General features: G+C 47.2%; 1 protein-coding gene across 1 annotated transcript in view; it reads right to left on the bottom strand.

The window, feature by feature from the left end:
* RAI2 (retinoic acid induced 2) overlaps positions 1-16,121 on the bottom strand; it is a 47,808-nt gene extending 31,687 nt beyond the window's left edge. The window contains exon 1 of the mRNA XM_065650879.1: positions 16,020-16,121. The gene's annotated coding sequence lies outside the window, so the exon portion shown is untranslated. The remainder of the gene's footprint in view (positions 1-16,019) is intronic.
* Positions 16,122-16,530: the final 409 nt, after the last annotated feature.

Here is a 16,530-nt window from a genome sequence, read left to right as displayed (position 1 = left end):
CAAAGGTGATAATAACCTCTGGCCCCAGGGGAGCGCAGTGACGGTGAACAGATCGAAGGCAGCAGGGAGGTTCAGACACTTTGGTGACAGCAGCAGCCCCACAAAAGCCAGAACCGACTTTCAGCTGCTACGAAAACGCCATACACACACGTGTACCCACACTGTGGTGGTGCCGCCTGTGCCGAGGACGCAAGCTCCAGCTCACAAGCAGCTGCAGCAGCATCAGAGCTGCTCTTGTCAGGGACCGGCTGAGGAAGCCAGGTCCCACCTCCCGCTGAAGCACTGCACCTGAGTATCCAGAGCTGCATGGTATTTATCATGATTACGTCTTCCTGCTAACTGCAAAGCTCCTGGGGACTTTGAAAATAAAGCTATACACACACACACAGGGGTTCAAAAATCTTACAGCTACGGTGTTATTATCAGAGCATATGCCCTTATTGCACATAAGATTTAACTATACGCTTAAATTCTACCGACTTCAGTGAGACATAAGGATTTGCTTAACTTTCATTATGTGCTTAAGTGTCTTTTCTCAATAGAGGTGTTTTCTTGCGCAAGAACTTTCATGTATACTAGCCATTTGTTTTATAGTTACCTGGATAATATGTCTTGCCTTTCCAAGTACAGCACTGGGCTACTTCCACTGTGGGGTATTATTCATTACACGTAAATTGAAGAGCGGGTTGGAATTGGGGCAGGCTGGATTTTTGGTTAGCCACTTGAAGAACACAGACAACAAAGGGCAGGTGATACTGCTGCATACTGCAGTGTTATTTAAATACTCCCAAATTTTTGCCTGCTAGATAAGCATCAGAGGGCAGCTATAACATAGTCCATAAAGGAATGTGAAGAAAGGACAATAACCCACAGTACAGAACATTTCCATACTGTGTTCTGCATTTATATCCAATGTGCAGTCACAGGGAACAGGCGTCCCATGAAATAACAGATGTTAGACTCTCACCACGCATACACTGCTTTAATTCAGATGACCTTGCTGAGTTAGGAAGCTAAATACATGATAAACGTCCACCTTCTCTCTTGAACGCCTGCTTTGAGCAGTCCTGGTTTTGCTGGTGTTTAGCTAATCTGTGTTTCCTCCCAGTTCCCCATCTGCAGTTCCTCAAAGCTCGTTCTTACAGCAGTTTGGCTTGTTTTTTCCCAAACTGGATGCTGCTTACATCGTCAATCTCATGAATTTTGTTTGCTGATAGGAATTAGCAACTGCTTTACTTTAACCCTCTGACTTGGCAGAAGCTGGAGACTGGCCTGGACCTGCTGCCAGTTTGTGCTCTGGGTCTGCTCCCGGTAGGCAAACAGATGCTCAGGGCTTCTGGAGAGTCATCTGCCATACATTGATTTCATCAAAATCACATGCAAGTTTCACTCTTTAAAGCACAACTTAAACAGTCAAACAATTAATGATTTCTTTAATTCTTAAGGTCTTTTTTCCGCACATGTTTAAAGCACTCTAAGAGAAGAAACAGACTGGCATTGTCTTTCGGTCTTTTGCTGGTGGCAAAGCAGATTATTCCTATCATATTCTGCAGGGGTGCTGTCAAATGCTGTTCCAGGCTATGGGCCAAAACCTACCCCCAGCCCATGTGCTCAGTTCCACTGGCATCACTGATATCTCCACCATGGACTGACAGTGGTAAATGGGCAGAGATGTGCTGGCTGCTCAAATAGCACGATCTATGTGCTGAATAATTCATTTTAAACTGTTGCACAGATGTCAAAATGTTATTGCTGATTTCCAGCCAGCAGTATGGGCGTTTCTTCTCCCGATACGAGTGTGTCACTGCCTGTAATGCCAGAGAAGATCTAGAGGATGTCTCAGCCAGACAGCGAAGTCCATACATGGCATCCCTGCGAATGTACAATTAAAATGCTTGTTATAGGCCACCTTTCACTCTCCTTATTAGGATTCTCTGGCAGATGCACTCACTCGTTGCCCCAAAAAAATTTCAGAAAAGCAGGTTAAAACATGCCACAGCTACGTAGCTTTGAGTGTATGGTCTCCAATAATCACTGCAGACCTTCGGATTTCCTGTGAAGAAAGCCTCTGAGTACAAACAACTTAAGAGTCAGCCAAGTTTGGATAACAAAAAAAACCCAAACAAACAAAAACCAACACAAACAAATGAAAAAAATCCCATCTCTGTAAATAAGTAGATCTGTCCTACAGAGTTTGTCAGCCTGGCCATGGCAATAGCCCCACAGTAGCATTCAAAGATCTCCCTTCCCTCCAAAATAAAGGAAGAGAAAAGGAGTTTTCCTATATTTCCCCTTTCGCCAAGCCCGGAGGAGCCCATCTGTTCAGTTGGGCTTAGCATCCAGGAGCTGGGTTGCCCATCCATCCATCCAGGTGGACACCGGCCGCTGGTGGCCAGCAGCCACCTCCCCCAGCGAGGTGGGTCTCCCACGTGCATGTGGGCCTGGGTGGCACCACAGGGGGTGGCTGAGGGTGACAGAAGAGATGGAAGAAAAATGGGAAAGACCCGGGAAAGCCACGGGCTTTGAATTGAGATTGAAGACTGCAGATCTCTGATACAAACCAGAAGAGCGAATGCAGCCCGTGCCAGCCCAGGCGCATCTCTGCTGGGGACATGTCAGCTAAAAAGTGCAATTTTCCGTGCTCGTAGATGGGCTTTTTCATGTCAGCTAGTCTGTGTGGAAACAGACCTAGGCTTAATGAGGTCTAATTTGTTTTAAATCCATAGGTTTCTTTTTAATAATTAACAGTCCTCATCATTCAGCAAAGCCATTCCTTACCCCTGACTACTTGCTATTAGGAATGAATTTACTGTGAAATACTGCTAAAAGGTGGAAAGCAAGTGACATAATTCAAGATTTAATTAAAAAATATATATATCACACAAAGCAAAAGTGATAGAAGGAATCATAAATGAATATGCAAAAAAACCCCCACCTTAACCCAATGTCTACTCTCCCCAGTTATGCACTTTATTCTTTTTATGCTATTTGAATTCTTGTAATTGGTTTCTCTTACTGGATGCCCTGTGCCCAGATTGTATGTAACGTTTTCTCTCTGCAGTTCCAGGAACTAGAGAACATGTCGGCATCATTACTGTGAACATTACACATGCTCACACACAAGGGTCCAGGAACTACAATTAACACATTAAGAAATAATAACTGCCAAGGGAGCAACGAGAGATAAACAGCATGGAGCTGATGTAGCAAGAATTCTGCTTGGAAAAGGGGCTGTCTCTTGGGTCATGGGCAAGGGAAAGAAACTGAAGCGCTGTGCAGCGCTGCCCATTTAGTGAAGAAATCCCCCAAACTGGTTGAACGACTGTTTATACATTAATTTCTCGAAATTTAATTTCACTAAAAGTATTGCTGGCTTTAAACTAGATTTCAAAGGAATCTGAAGGCTTGGGTTTACAAAGAAATCATTATTGTGTTCCATTTGAAAGTTTAAACTTGATATGGTTTTTGCTATTTGAAAAATTGTCCTCAAGTGCTGCGGGTTTGTTGTTTTCTTTTTTTTTTTTTTTTTTAGTAGGAGCCAGGAATATTTCTTTTACATATATAAGTGTGTGTATATATGATAAATATATTTTTTTAAAATTAAAAATACTTTTTTCCTGCTTGTTGGTATCCATTTTGATAATTGCCTCTTTAAAAAATTAAATTGAAAGAATTAATTTCCAAATTTTCCCAAGTATTGCTATTGAAAAAAATTCTTCAGATTCCAGTCTTTTATTTAGAGCTTGAAATATTTTTTGTGAGTAGTCCTCCAGAAGCTGACTAACAAAAGCCTACAATAGCGTGCCCACCATTTGGATACGTATTTCCACCACTGTAACGATCAGAAATCACAGACCATGCCAGTCCCTTTGGATACCAGTTTTGACTTCTGCTATTGCTTTCAGCTGGACCAGCCAAAGGCCGTAATACTTTATTTTTCACTGCGATTAGAAGGCGAGGCCTATGAAATGCTTTGCCTCGCGTCTCTCCCACCTTGGGGCAGCGCAGCCACAGAAAACCCGACAAAAATACTGCCATTATAACCCCTTTTCTACATGTACTCAAACCTCTGTGGGGAAAAGGGGAGGCAGAAGAGGCACAGGCAGAAGGGCAGGATTAGCAGTCCTGCTGAAACCCAGTTTTTGGGGAGGGAAGGGCGAGTTCCTCTCAAACTGGGCTGATTCCTGTCACCCGTCTGGGGACTCGGGCACAGGGTTTCTGTGACAGGCGCGATCCCCCACGCTGCCTCCACGCATCGCTCATCAGTCAGCTAAGACATTTCAGCAAATCACATGGCACTTTGTAAAAACATAATTGTTTTTATTTTCCAATTTTCCATGTTTTGTGTAGAGTGCTGCTGTGTTCAAGCGAAGTGAATAAAAGCATAAACAGTAAGCACCATCTGGAGAACATTCTTCCAGCACGCTGAGAAATAGCAGCCGCCTGTGTGCTACCTGCTATAAATAAATGTCATTAAAAAATGTCCAAAAAATTATTTGTTCCTATTTGATGGAACTGCAGCCAGATGAAATCCTCCTTAACCCTGTCTTTGGGCACCTGCCATCTTCACAACAAAAAAATAAAAATGTAGATGTTTGTTTCTCAGTCCTTTATGTTACTATTGGTATCACTAACAGAATATCAACCTACACGTGATTCTAATAACAGCATCAGAGATTGCAACTTAAAAATAACACATGAATAAGACATTCAAAATCCAAATGCTTTTGAAACTGCACCAGGTTCACAATTTTGGTGATACCCCTCAGCTTGCCAGCAAGAGAACAGGTAAAATTATTCTTGCTCTAAACTGACAGCCTATCAGTTTGAAATAAAAAAGAAGTCGATAATTTCTTTTCACTCCAGCACAAAGCCGCTCCGATCTCCCTTTTCACTGACAAAATACAGACCGAGTTGGCTGTGGGGTTGCAACTGAGGCTCTGTGAAGGGTCAGCGTTTGCTGTGTTTGTTTAATCACTGCAATTAGAGCTATGCAAATAATGAAATTGTTTGCTATGGTGGCCAGGCTGAGGGGAAAAAAAAAATTAAAAAGAAATGTTTGGGCTGAGCAATTTAAGAACTGATTTTTTTCTCTTTTGGTAAAATGAAAAAATAAAACTGTTTTGTTTGTTCCACTTGGAGGGCAGTGAAGCCTTGAAAGTACCCATTCAGTTTGAAATGAAAAATACATTTTCACATTGGAACAAAGCATTTGAGCATTTGACATTTTTCCCTTCCCTTTTTTTTTTTTTTTTTGTCAGGCACACATTTTCAGCACCCAGAAAAGGATGCTTAGGAGAGCTTGCTGCTTTTGGGGGGAAGGAGGGAAGGATTTGACCATCCCCTTATTCTAACCTTGGGCACACCTTGGGCCCTTGCACAAGGCACGGGTTGAGCACAGCAGCTTTCTCCCTCGAGGAAGCCACTATGGGGCTGTATTTTGGGCAGCCCACAGTCCTGGGAGCTTGAAGGGGATCTTCCAGCTCTCCCCTGTGGCATGGGGCTGACATGTTGCCTGCCCAAGCATGCTGAGGGGGCACGGCTATGGGAACGGCAGCATTGCCTTTGCTTGGTTATCATGATACCAGGCTGAAGCTGCACCCCTCTTACACCCACGCTATTTTGAACTGATAGGTGATGAGGTTGGTATTTGGCCCCTGGTTTTGGGAAGAGACAGTTCCGATCTCAGGAAAATTAATGAAAACGTTAAAAAAAAAAAAAAAAAAAAAAGACCAAATCCACAGCGATCAGGCTGCAGAAGAACAGGGTTGGTGAAGCCTCAGGGGAAACGTGATGGCAGTACCCCAGGCACCACAAGACGCTCGCTCCTCTCCCAGAGGCAGGGCTGCCTCTGTCCCTGCGAGAGAGGGTTCAGCTGCCTGCACCAAAACGTCTGCCTTCTCCTGGCCTTCAGGGCACACTTCAGTTGAGTTTCAGGTGGGAAGGAGGTGCACGCATGCTTCGAGGAGGATGCTAAAACTGCCCACGGACCTGGAGAACTGTACTGAGTTCCCAGGTCTGGATGAAGTGACCAGCTGATTTACAGTTGTCTATTAAAAAAACAACCAAAAGTCAGAACGGACCCTGGCGCAGCCTCTGTGGTCCGCCTGAGGTCGGGATGTGCTTCGTGGTGCAGCAGGGGCCTGAGGCAGCCGGAGGCCGATGCAGGAGGCAGCCTGAATCCTGTCCGATGAGCCACCAAACACCATTGAGAAGCAGGACTTGAAGAATATATTTTTTTTCCCCATTTTTTCTTAACAAAAACTTGGATTAGGAAGTGTCATAAAGCCATGGGAGCGAATCTGTTTTGTGAAACAACATCCACGAAGACAGGCTCTGGGTCCCTCAAAGGAGACAGTGGCTGTGATTCCTGAGGCATGGGGTGCATTGCTGGCCTAGCTCCCCATTGTTGCTTCAGGGCAAGAGTGGAAACCATGGACACAAATCAGATTCAGTCCTCTCGAGCTTTGCTGCCTTCTCCAAAACCAAAGTTGTTGTACACTGGTATGTTCACAGGGCAGCTCCGCTAGAGCCTTGCTTTCATCTGGGACTGGCCACCGTTCCCACTAGAAGCAAAGGCATCGTTCCCACCACATTTTATCTTCTGTTTTCAGAAGGATTCGATGTGCCAGGAACCGCATGAACAGGGATGAGGGTACAGTCCCTTCCCTGATGAAGTCATCATCTCAAACCCAGCAAGGGCAGGAAATGATAACGTGGTTATGGTTCCCATTAGCCATATTTTCCTAATATAAATATTTTAGCTACTTTTATTTACAGAGTCCGCTCACACTAGTTAAACGAGATGTTTTGCAAAGGGATACTTAAGCTGTCTGGAAATGAAGACATCGGACTACTGATTTTGTTAGGATGATGATTTGCTTAGATGAATAAGGTTTTCCCGGACCAGGTGTGCAGTGAAGGCAGGTGGTGGGAACATGTCTGTCTGTCTGTGCATGCACACATGCATGCATGCATTCATATGTGTGTAAGGGGAGGCGGGGGAGAGGGGGCTGTTCTTTGTTTTGTTTTTGCCTTTGGTCAAATTCAAACAATGTGCAGTAACAAGAAGTAAATGTCATTTTCCTCCCATCCATCTTAATTTGGCATCCATTTTAGAGCTTACCTTTGACCTTTTAAAATGTTAATACACTTACGCAGATATAAAAAACACAAAGCTCCTGGAAAAATTAATCATAGCCATATCACGATGCTAGTCTAAAAATGTAACATCAGTTGTTTTCCTCTTTAATTTTAAGAAACGTTTGTCCAACACACCACCAGTAACTATGCTACAATTAGCTATTATTTCCTTTTCAAACAAATATCCACGATAAATGCTATAGCAAAATCCTATCAGCATAACCAGCACAACCTACTACAAATTTCTTTTGCTGGGTAACTGCCTAAAACCACAGAAAAGGTCTTGAAAAGGACCTTGAGAACTCGCCCAACCCATCCCTCTGCCCCAGGCAGGACCAGATATATCTAAACCATTCCTGACAGGAAACCTTATTTAGTCTTCCTTAAAGTAGCAGCCTTAAATAAAACTGGAAAAAATTACACAAATAAAAACCATAATATGAATATGAAAATAATTCATGTGTGCGCTATGTACACTAATATGAAAATACAAAAAGACAACCCTGACCTAAATGGTAACTCTCTCACCTCTGACCACTTCATACGCTTTAACCAAAGAGTTCAAAACAGGAAACTCTAATAAAAACACCTTCTTCCTTTTTAAAAATAAAAGGTTGCTAGCTTGAAAACTTCAGCTCCTTGGAAATGCAGTGGCACCTCTTCTCAATGAAACTGGTTTCAGAAGCACCAGGTCCCAAAATATTTGGGCCTTTACACTTCAAAGAAAAGAGCTCTTCAGTTCCACTAGAAAGCAAATGTGAGAGTGTTCACCAGCCTCTCCAATAACCAAAGCAAATCTAAGATGTCTGGAGCCTGTTCACGATCGATGGCATCCACCTCTTCTTTCGACTTAACCATTTCAGGTGGAGGCTGTACTCTGGGGGACCAATGTGATAGCCGTCTATGCTGGTATGACTGGCTGGGTAGACGAGGGGAGAGCAGTGGATGTTGTCCACCTTGACTTCAGCAAGGCTTTTGACACCATCTCTCACAACCTCCTCATAGGCAAGTTCAGGAATTGCGGGCTGGATGAATGCACGGTGAGATGGATCATGAACTGGATGGATGGCAGAGCTCAGAGGGTTGTGATCAACGGTGCAGAGCCTGTTTGGAGGCCTGTAGTTAGTGGGATTCCCCAGGGGTCAGTATTAGGTCCAGTCCTGTTCAACCTGTTCATCAATGACCTGGATGAAGAGACTGAGTGCACCCTCAGCAAGTTTGCTGATGACACGAAACTGGGCGGAAAGGCTGATACAGCAGAAGGCTGTGCTGCCATTCAGCGAGACCTGGACAGGGCAAGTGTAGGGTCTTGCATCCGGGGACGAATAACCCCAGGCACCAGTACAGGTTAGGGGCTGACCTGCTGGAAAGCTGCATTGCGGAGAGGGACCTGGGAGTCCTGGTTGACAACAGGTTGACCATGAGCCAGCAATGTGCCCTTGTGGCCAAGAAGGCCAACAGTATCCTGGGGTGCATTAGGAAGAGTGTGACCAGCAAGTTGAGGGAGGTTCTCCTCCCCCTCTACTCCGCCCTGGTGAGGCCACATCTGAAGAACTGCATCCAGTTCTGGGCTCCCCAGTTTAAGAGAAGGCTGAGAAGGGATCTCATCAATGTTTATAAATATCTCAAGAGTGGGTGTCAAGAGGATGGGACCAGACTCATTTCAGTGGTGCCTAACAACAGGGTGAGGGGCAACGGGCAGAGACTGAAGCACAGGAGGTTCCATCTGAATATGAGGAGAAACTTCTTTACTCTGAGGGTGCCAGAGCCCTGGAACAGGCTGCCCAGAGAGGTTGTGGAGTCTCCTTCTCTGGAGACATTCAAACCCACCTGGACACATTCCTGTGCGATCTGCTCCACATGAACCTGCTTTAGGAGGTGGGTTGGACTAGATGATCTCCAGAGGTCTCTTCCAACCCCAACCATTCTGTGACTTTGTGGGATGGTCACTGCACAGCTCTGTAGTTACATGCTGTGAACGTGGGGATCCATGGCACACAGTCATACGTTGCTTTCACTTTCTTCTCTGTAGTATCTGATGGCATCCAGGCCTAGGCCCATCAATTGAATAACCCCCTTTAGAAGACAGAAAGCTATGGTGACAGCCAGGATGTGTCCTAAGAGACAAGTGAGGGTTTCATGGCTAAACACATATGGGAAAGCTACTACCTGAGCATCAAAACAAACAAACAAAATTCCCCAAAACAACAACAAAACACACACACACACACAAAACCCCCAAAAACATACAAAACCCTCCACCATCCAAGGACCTGAATGGCAAACCCAAACCAAAGGCAGATGCATTCCTTCAATGAGTCGGGAAATATAAGTCCTTGTGACTGCTTTCTTCCACCTACCAACATCACTTTGGTTCCAGCACAACTGGAGCGTGGCCAAGCAGTCTTCTGCAAACCAAACACCTGCTTAGGTACAATGGTGCGGGGAGAGGTGACACACTGAGCTTGGCATCACCAGGCCTACCAGAGAACAACACCCTTTCACGTATCCTGCATGCACAACATGGAAGAGCTGTAATGCAGAGCCCAGTTTCTTCCATCACAGGAGCCTTGTGAATCCATCCTAACCATACAAAGGTCCTCCTGTAGCAAAATGGTGAGAGGTAACTCTATCCAGAGATGAATGAAGAGCAAGTCACAGCTACAACAAGGCTTTCTGTGCCCTCCTCCTTCTAGGATACATTTGTACAAACATGTCTGCATGTGCCTGTCTCTGTATATATGTGTGTATATATATGTAATTAGTTATGTCTACACACTACATGCTCTCTCCAGTATTCCGTGCCAAAGGGACCCTTTGCTGTCAAACCAGGAGACCCTCTGGAGCTACAGACCCATGCTTCCACTCATTTTCTGGGTGAAACCCTCTGAACCAGGGAGCTTGGGGAAAACCGTCCCCCAGGCCAGGCATCCCACAGCCTGGAGAGCAAGGGCTGAGGCAGCACCGGGCAGCAGCCCTCTTCCCCCACCTTTCCGTGGGGGAGAGAGCCCTCTGGCTGAGAGCTGCCTCCTGATCCCCAGCCCCATCACCAAGGCCAAGAGACGAGGGCATCTATTATTCTGATGGTGAAGCCTGACTGCTCGGTTAGGAAAATCCTGACTAAAACCCAACACACTGCTCTTCCTCTTTGCTTTGCAATGGCCTTGTGTGGATCCAGCTCTACAGCAAGGACTCCATCACCAATAACCAGAAAGATGCATATCATACACACACAAAAATACTTCACGTTTCACTTTAGTTTTCCACATCTTCCATTCTCATTGCCCTTCTGCATCATCTAGTCCAATGCTCTTCCATGTCTTTTCTTTAACCAAAGAACCATCTAATTACTCTTTTAAGACAAGGATCTTTTTGTGCAGAATTGTCACATAAGTTTTCAAAGACAACTAATTAAAAAAAAATTAAATGAATATACGTTTCTCACTTTGCCATTCCTGATCCCATATTTTGGCATTTTTGCTTGCATGCAACAGAATGCACATGTGCCATTGTCGTACTGTTTGTGACTGGTGTTATTCACCATCTTCTGATATTCATGGACTATAAGTAACACTCCTCTAGCTAATTAGTTGATTCGCTAAGCAGAGATGAATAACTGATGAGCTACAAAAAGTTTCTATTGTCTGAGTCAGTCACCAAGTAACTAACTTGGCCCTTCAACCAAGAGGTTTTCTTCTCTGAAAGGTGACAAGTAGCTCTGTAATGACTTCTATTATTTTCTCAATAAACTCAGAGAAAATAGGACACTGCAGCTAGAAAAACACAGAAAAAGAAATTAGCTGCTACTGTCATTAAGGATTCAGAGGCTGAAAAAGAACAGTTGGTGCAATGCAGCTGGAGAGGCTTTTTGGAGTAAAGTGATTATTCTCTGGCCATTAATGAATTATTTTTCACTGGAATGCAAGACCCGCGCTCCTCCAAATAACCTGGCTTTGCCATGAGGAGCTTGCTGTCTGCCAGAGCCCTTGTCCTCTTGGCCCTCCCAGTGGCCACCGCACTTCCTCCAGGCCTTTGTTTCCATGCCACAATAAAAGCAAAGAAATAATTAAAAGGTTGACACACATGCAGATGCTGGAGGAGAGATTGCTCTTCTGAACTGGCCTGACCAACTGAATTTGGAGCTACAAACTGGGATGTTCGGGGGGGTGACTGCCCTCAGCAGCCCCAGTGAAGCTCAGTGAGGTGTTGCAGCAAACTTCCTTCACCTCTCTTGTCTGTCAGAGCTCATCCCCAATCACTGGCTCAAAGATAACAAGAAAAGATGACATTTATGGACGTGGTCAGTCCCGGGGCTTGTTCTGAGATCTTTGCGCCTGCCATGGGGGAGACGGTGGGGAACCCAAACCCAAGCACAGCTTGCTCTTCAAGCCAACAGCAGCCACCTTCCTTCTGCCTACAGTGGCTGCTGCTCCCTACCCACTTTGAGGGTAATGCAAGCAATACAGGGACCTGGAAGCCACTAAGCTGAAGGACTTTTTTTTTTAATGAGGAGGCTGAAGGGGACAGGAGATCTGTCAGAGGGTCTTTGGTTAATTCTTCAGAATATTTAGTCCCACATCTGATGCCGCGAAGAAGCATTTCCGAACAACTACATACCCTATTAACTAGAAAAACTAAAAGGGTACTGGACAGAGCTCCAGCTCAGAGAGGTCCAGTCACTCACACTCAAAACCAGCACCTGAGTGTGGAGCGGCAGCTGCCACGGCGGTCCCCCAGGACACCCGGCCACCCATGGGACTGGCAAAATCCCACAGACGTGACCCCACAGACTCGCCCACCCCCCCCCACATTACAGCTCTGCACATTAAAGGATAGCATGGATAGACCTGTTGGGGAAAAAAGATATATGTGTATATATATATACATATATAAGAAAAAAGGAAAGCCAAAACTAACAAGGAACATCAAATCACCCAGCGGAGCAGCTCCTCCACAGAGTGGCCTGCTTACAGAGCTGCTTGGTGCCCTGGGAATGGCAATATTGCAAACCCAGGGACAGAAATTCCCAAGGAGAACCAAGACAGGTTAATAATGATCCTCTGGAGCCTAGGACCTCTCATACAGCCACCGCCCTTTCAAAATCTAGAGTCTGCTGGGAGAGTTTAGGCTTAGGGCTTTGGGGAAAAAAAAAAAAAAGTAAACTTTTTCTTCCTGAAGACAGTCTATGAAACCCAAGCAATGCTGAAAAGTGTTTTACTGTACTGTTTTTCTATAGATGCTGTTTCTGGAGGTGTAACCCAGCACAGCCTTATCTCAAAACAAAGCCATTCGTGGCTAGAACCGCACACTGCCAAATGATCTCTTCCGCTCAAAATAAAATAATATTTAAAAAAAAAAAAAAAAAGGCAAGAACCCCCATAAATCATCTATCCATCCCAGTTTCATAACGAGAATACTTGTTGGCTCCCATTTTGCTTCCCTTTCTCCAGCTGCCCGCTCTACAAAGCCACCATTTCAGCCGCCTGTGCACACAGACCGGTGGGCACGCTGCACCGCCACGGTTCCTGCATCCCCATCCTCCTGCCCACAGAGAAGATGGCCAACCCTCTCCCCTAAACCCTGGTCTGCACTGCCACAGATTTTTCCTATTCTGTTTTGTTGGGTTTTTTTTGTTTTGGTTTGTTATTTTTAATACATAGATATTTTTATCTGTAGCTCTGGGACACCCATCAGAGGTACTCAGCTCCTGTAACAATCACGTGATTTATGTAGAAGTAATTGGGGTTAAACTATCTGCCACATCAAACTCTTCACATTTGGCCCCATCTCTAGGACCTAGAAACATCTGAAATAAATAAAGCCATGTGTCATTTAACAGGGTCTGGGCTTAATTAGGACCATTCTGGATTTTATGGGAAAAATCTTGTACTGCCAGCTTTATGTGGCTAGTCCATCACTTGCAAGGTTATCTGCCTTTTTTTCCAGCCCCTTTAGTACCTACATCAAAATATTTCTATTTCCACACAGCTTTTCTTTTTCTTTTTTTTCTTTTTTCTTTTTTTTCAATCCTCCAAGCAGCCGGATGACAACCACTCCTTATCTTTGGCTGTCTTCCATGCTAAAATAAGAATGCTGTTGTTACGCCGAGGGAGCTGTACCCTTCCACCTCCGTTCCCTCCCGACGTGCACACAGCTGGCTGCGCAGGAACGCCCGAGGTGCCATTTTCTGGCCATTTTCCTGTGATGTTGTTGCGATTTACCCTCTAGCTACGATTTGTATTTCTAAATCACGCCGGGCTCTCTCTCTCGTGCCACAGATTTTTACAAACCTCAAGTGACAGGCGGTCTCTGTCCCGGGCGATACTCAGCCCGTGTTTGCTGCCACCACTTCCCTGCCCTGACGTCGGCCGGCCGACACGAGGGCGAGCGCGCAGCCAAGCATCGCTCGAGCGATGCCGGGCGATTTGATTAGCGGCAGAGAATGACTGGATTAGAAGAGGGATAGAGGATTAGAGACCGATGAATCGCGGCGAGAGCCTGCTACGTCTGTATTATTGGCTCCAGCAGCAGCATCCGAGCGTCGACCCGCAGCCCCTCGCAGCGGCGAGGTACCACCTATGGTGGGATTCAGGCTGGTGTGCGCAAGGCAGGTGGGGAAGGTAAAGGGTGTGAGTGAGGGTCTGAACCGACAGCACAGTATAGGCAAGCCCTTGGCGGGTCAGGGGCAAAGAAGAGGAGAGTAGGGGCAGGGAAACATTAAATGATTTGCCCAAAGCTACACCGGCAATTTGCGGCAGAGGCAGAAACGGGAGCCAGATTTTTATTTTCTAAAAAAAAAAAAAAAAAAAAAAAAAAAAAAAAAAAAAAAAAAAATCAGTTCCTCATGCAGGAGATGAGCCAGCTGCCTTTGTTACATGCAAATGCATTTTTTCCCTGTAATTCACACCGCTGCAGGCTCTGCACAGCAAACATCAGCTTCCCGAAGTTGTAGCGTGTTCAGCATGACCTGTTCATCGCGCACATCATGCCCACTACATGACTAGCTCCGTCCTCCAGCCCATACTTGCAGCGCAATCCACACGCCTTGCAAAAGCTTATCACTTGCATTTTTGGTAGGAAGCCATCAGGACCCTGCAAAATCCATCACTGAGGTGATTCCCAGTCTGACCTGGACAGCTCTGGCTACTGGAGCACCTCCAAAATTTAATGTACAGACAGAAACTCAGCATCACTCTTGAGCTGATTCGAGCAGGTATCCGCTCTCAAAATAGGGCTTTAATCATCTCTTAAGGTAAAAGAGATTTCAGTATCTCCACAAGAGTCCCATTGGAGCCTATCACAGAAATGCTACAAAATTCATTAGAGATGCCAAGGACAAAGTAGTGAGGGAGCATTAATTGAACAGGCTGCTCTAACAGAGCTGCGCAGGAAAATGTGCAGGCTACCAGCAGCCTCCTGGACTAGTTACTGGAGCTACATCTGATTAACCAGGGCCACTCACAGAGTTATGAAAAGGAAGGAAAGGCTTTTCCAAATTTACATATTAAAAAAATGGAAGTGTGCTGATTTTCCATCCTATACTAGAGTTGTGCCTGAAACACTCCAATCAGTACCATGTTTGTGATGAGATCTTTACTTTAAACGTTAAGCCAATTTGCTAGTGATAAATAACATGAAGGGTTACTTCAAAAAAATAAGAATATTTCCTCATCAAGTTTAAACGGAAAACACCTGAAGAATTAATGGACAGCCAAATACTCCTTCCTCTTTAACAATACATCCCCACTAGACTATGTTTTGTATCCTGCATTTTAAGCATTATTTTTTCAAAAAGACTCCTGATGGAGAATGGCGTGCGAGAAAACTAACATCAACAACAGGGACTAAATCAAAGCCAAACCAATCTCTAAAAAAAAAAAAAAAAAAAGAAAATGAGGCAAGGCAAACAACTGCCCTGCAACTGCTGCACAGGGCGCTCTCACCCTGCAGCATCTCCCCGCAGGGATGCAGAACTTCTCTGGCACGACACTTCACCGAGGCACCCACCGCCACGCACGCCCGGAACACAGATGACCCACGCCCCGTGACAGCCTCATCCAGAAAAAGCCATTAAGGGGGATGCAGGTGACACTCCATTCTCCTGGCTGCCTTCGCCGGGGCGGCAGCGGGAGGAATTTTCTGCCCCAACTTCGGAAGGGTAAATCCTCCTCCTCCTCGCTTGTGACCGGCTGCGAGAGGGACCACAAATCGTCCCCGCTACCGCCCATCTTGAAACCCACCCTACATTTTTAATATACTTCTTCCAGAGCGCGGCCCCGGGTGCTTAAAGCCGCTGTGACCCGCCGTGTTTTGTTTCCCCGCGGGGCAGCACCCACGAGCCGCGGAGGGATGGGAGTGGGGGGACGATGCCTCGGCTCGGCACACGCCGCTCCTCCCCGCGCACCCACGGGCGTGATTTTGGAGAAGTTGCGCAGGCAGCAGCAGAGGAGGAGGAGGAGGAAGAAGAAGGGGAAGCGGGGCGGGGGGGGGGGTGGTTCTGCCCGTGTGGTCACGGTCTCGCCCCGTCCCTCTCCCCGCCTCGGTCCTCCGCGCCCCCCCCCACCGCCGCAGCCCCACTGCCGGGACAACCCGCACAAAGCCGCCGCCGTCGCCGGGGTCTCGCTACGCCCGCTCGGCGCCACCAGAAACAATAGTCACGGGCCGAAGCGGAGAACCGCGGAAGCGCCGCCGCCCTCCCCACGGTACCGCAGAACCCGGTCGCGGGTGGGAAGGAAGGAGCGGGGTGGGGGGGGGGGGGGGGGGTGGGAGTGGGGGAAAGGGGGGGAGATTCCCGCAAAACGCCGCCGCCCCGGCCAACCTGTCACCGCTCCGCCCGCCCGGGGGTTGTCGGTGCGCAGCCGCTCCGCGGCACCTACCTCCGTTGGAGGGTGCGGCAGTCCCCTAGCTGGGCTCCATGGGGACCGCAGCAGCCGCCCGCCTCTGTCAACCCCGGCCGCTGCCGCCGGGGACGCGCCGCCCTGCCCTGCCCGGTACCGCGTCCCGCTCCCCCCCGCGCCGGGCGGGGCGACGGGGGGGCGGGGCTGGCCCACCCTAGACCCCGCCCACCACCGCTGGCTCCACCCTCCCGCCGGTGCGCCACCCACCCCCCCCCGGCCCCACGCCCCCACGGAGCCGGAGGCTCCGTGGGGGCGTGGGGCGGGGGGGGGGTGGGTGGCGCACCGGCGAGGGATGCATGGAGTACGGACCAGGTAGCAGCCCCAGCCTTTTCGGGAACAACCCCAAGGCCCGGGAGGATGCTGCAGCGGGCAGCGTCGTCATCCTTTTTAATACATCTCATGGATTTTTTTTTTTTTTTTTTTTTGCTCCCTGCTCCTCGCGTAAAGTCTCGACCTTGTCTCCTCTGCCGCTGTCTCAGATTGACCACGT

Source organism: Caloenas nicobarica, chromosome 1, assembly GCF_036013445.1.
Source record: "Caloenas nicobarica isolate bCalNic1 chromosome 1, bCalNic1.hap1, whole genome shotgun sequence".
Classification (NCBI taxonomy): domain Eukaryota; kingdom Metazoa; phylum Chordata; class Aves; order Columbiformes; family Columbidae; genus Caloenas; species Caloenas nicobarica.
This window is presented reverse-complemented; position numbering and strand designations above follow the sequence as displayed.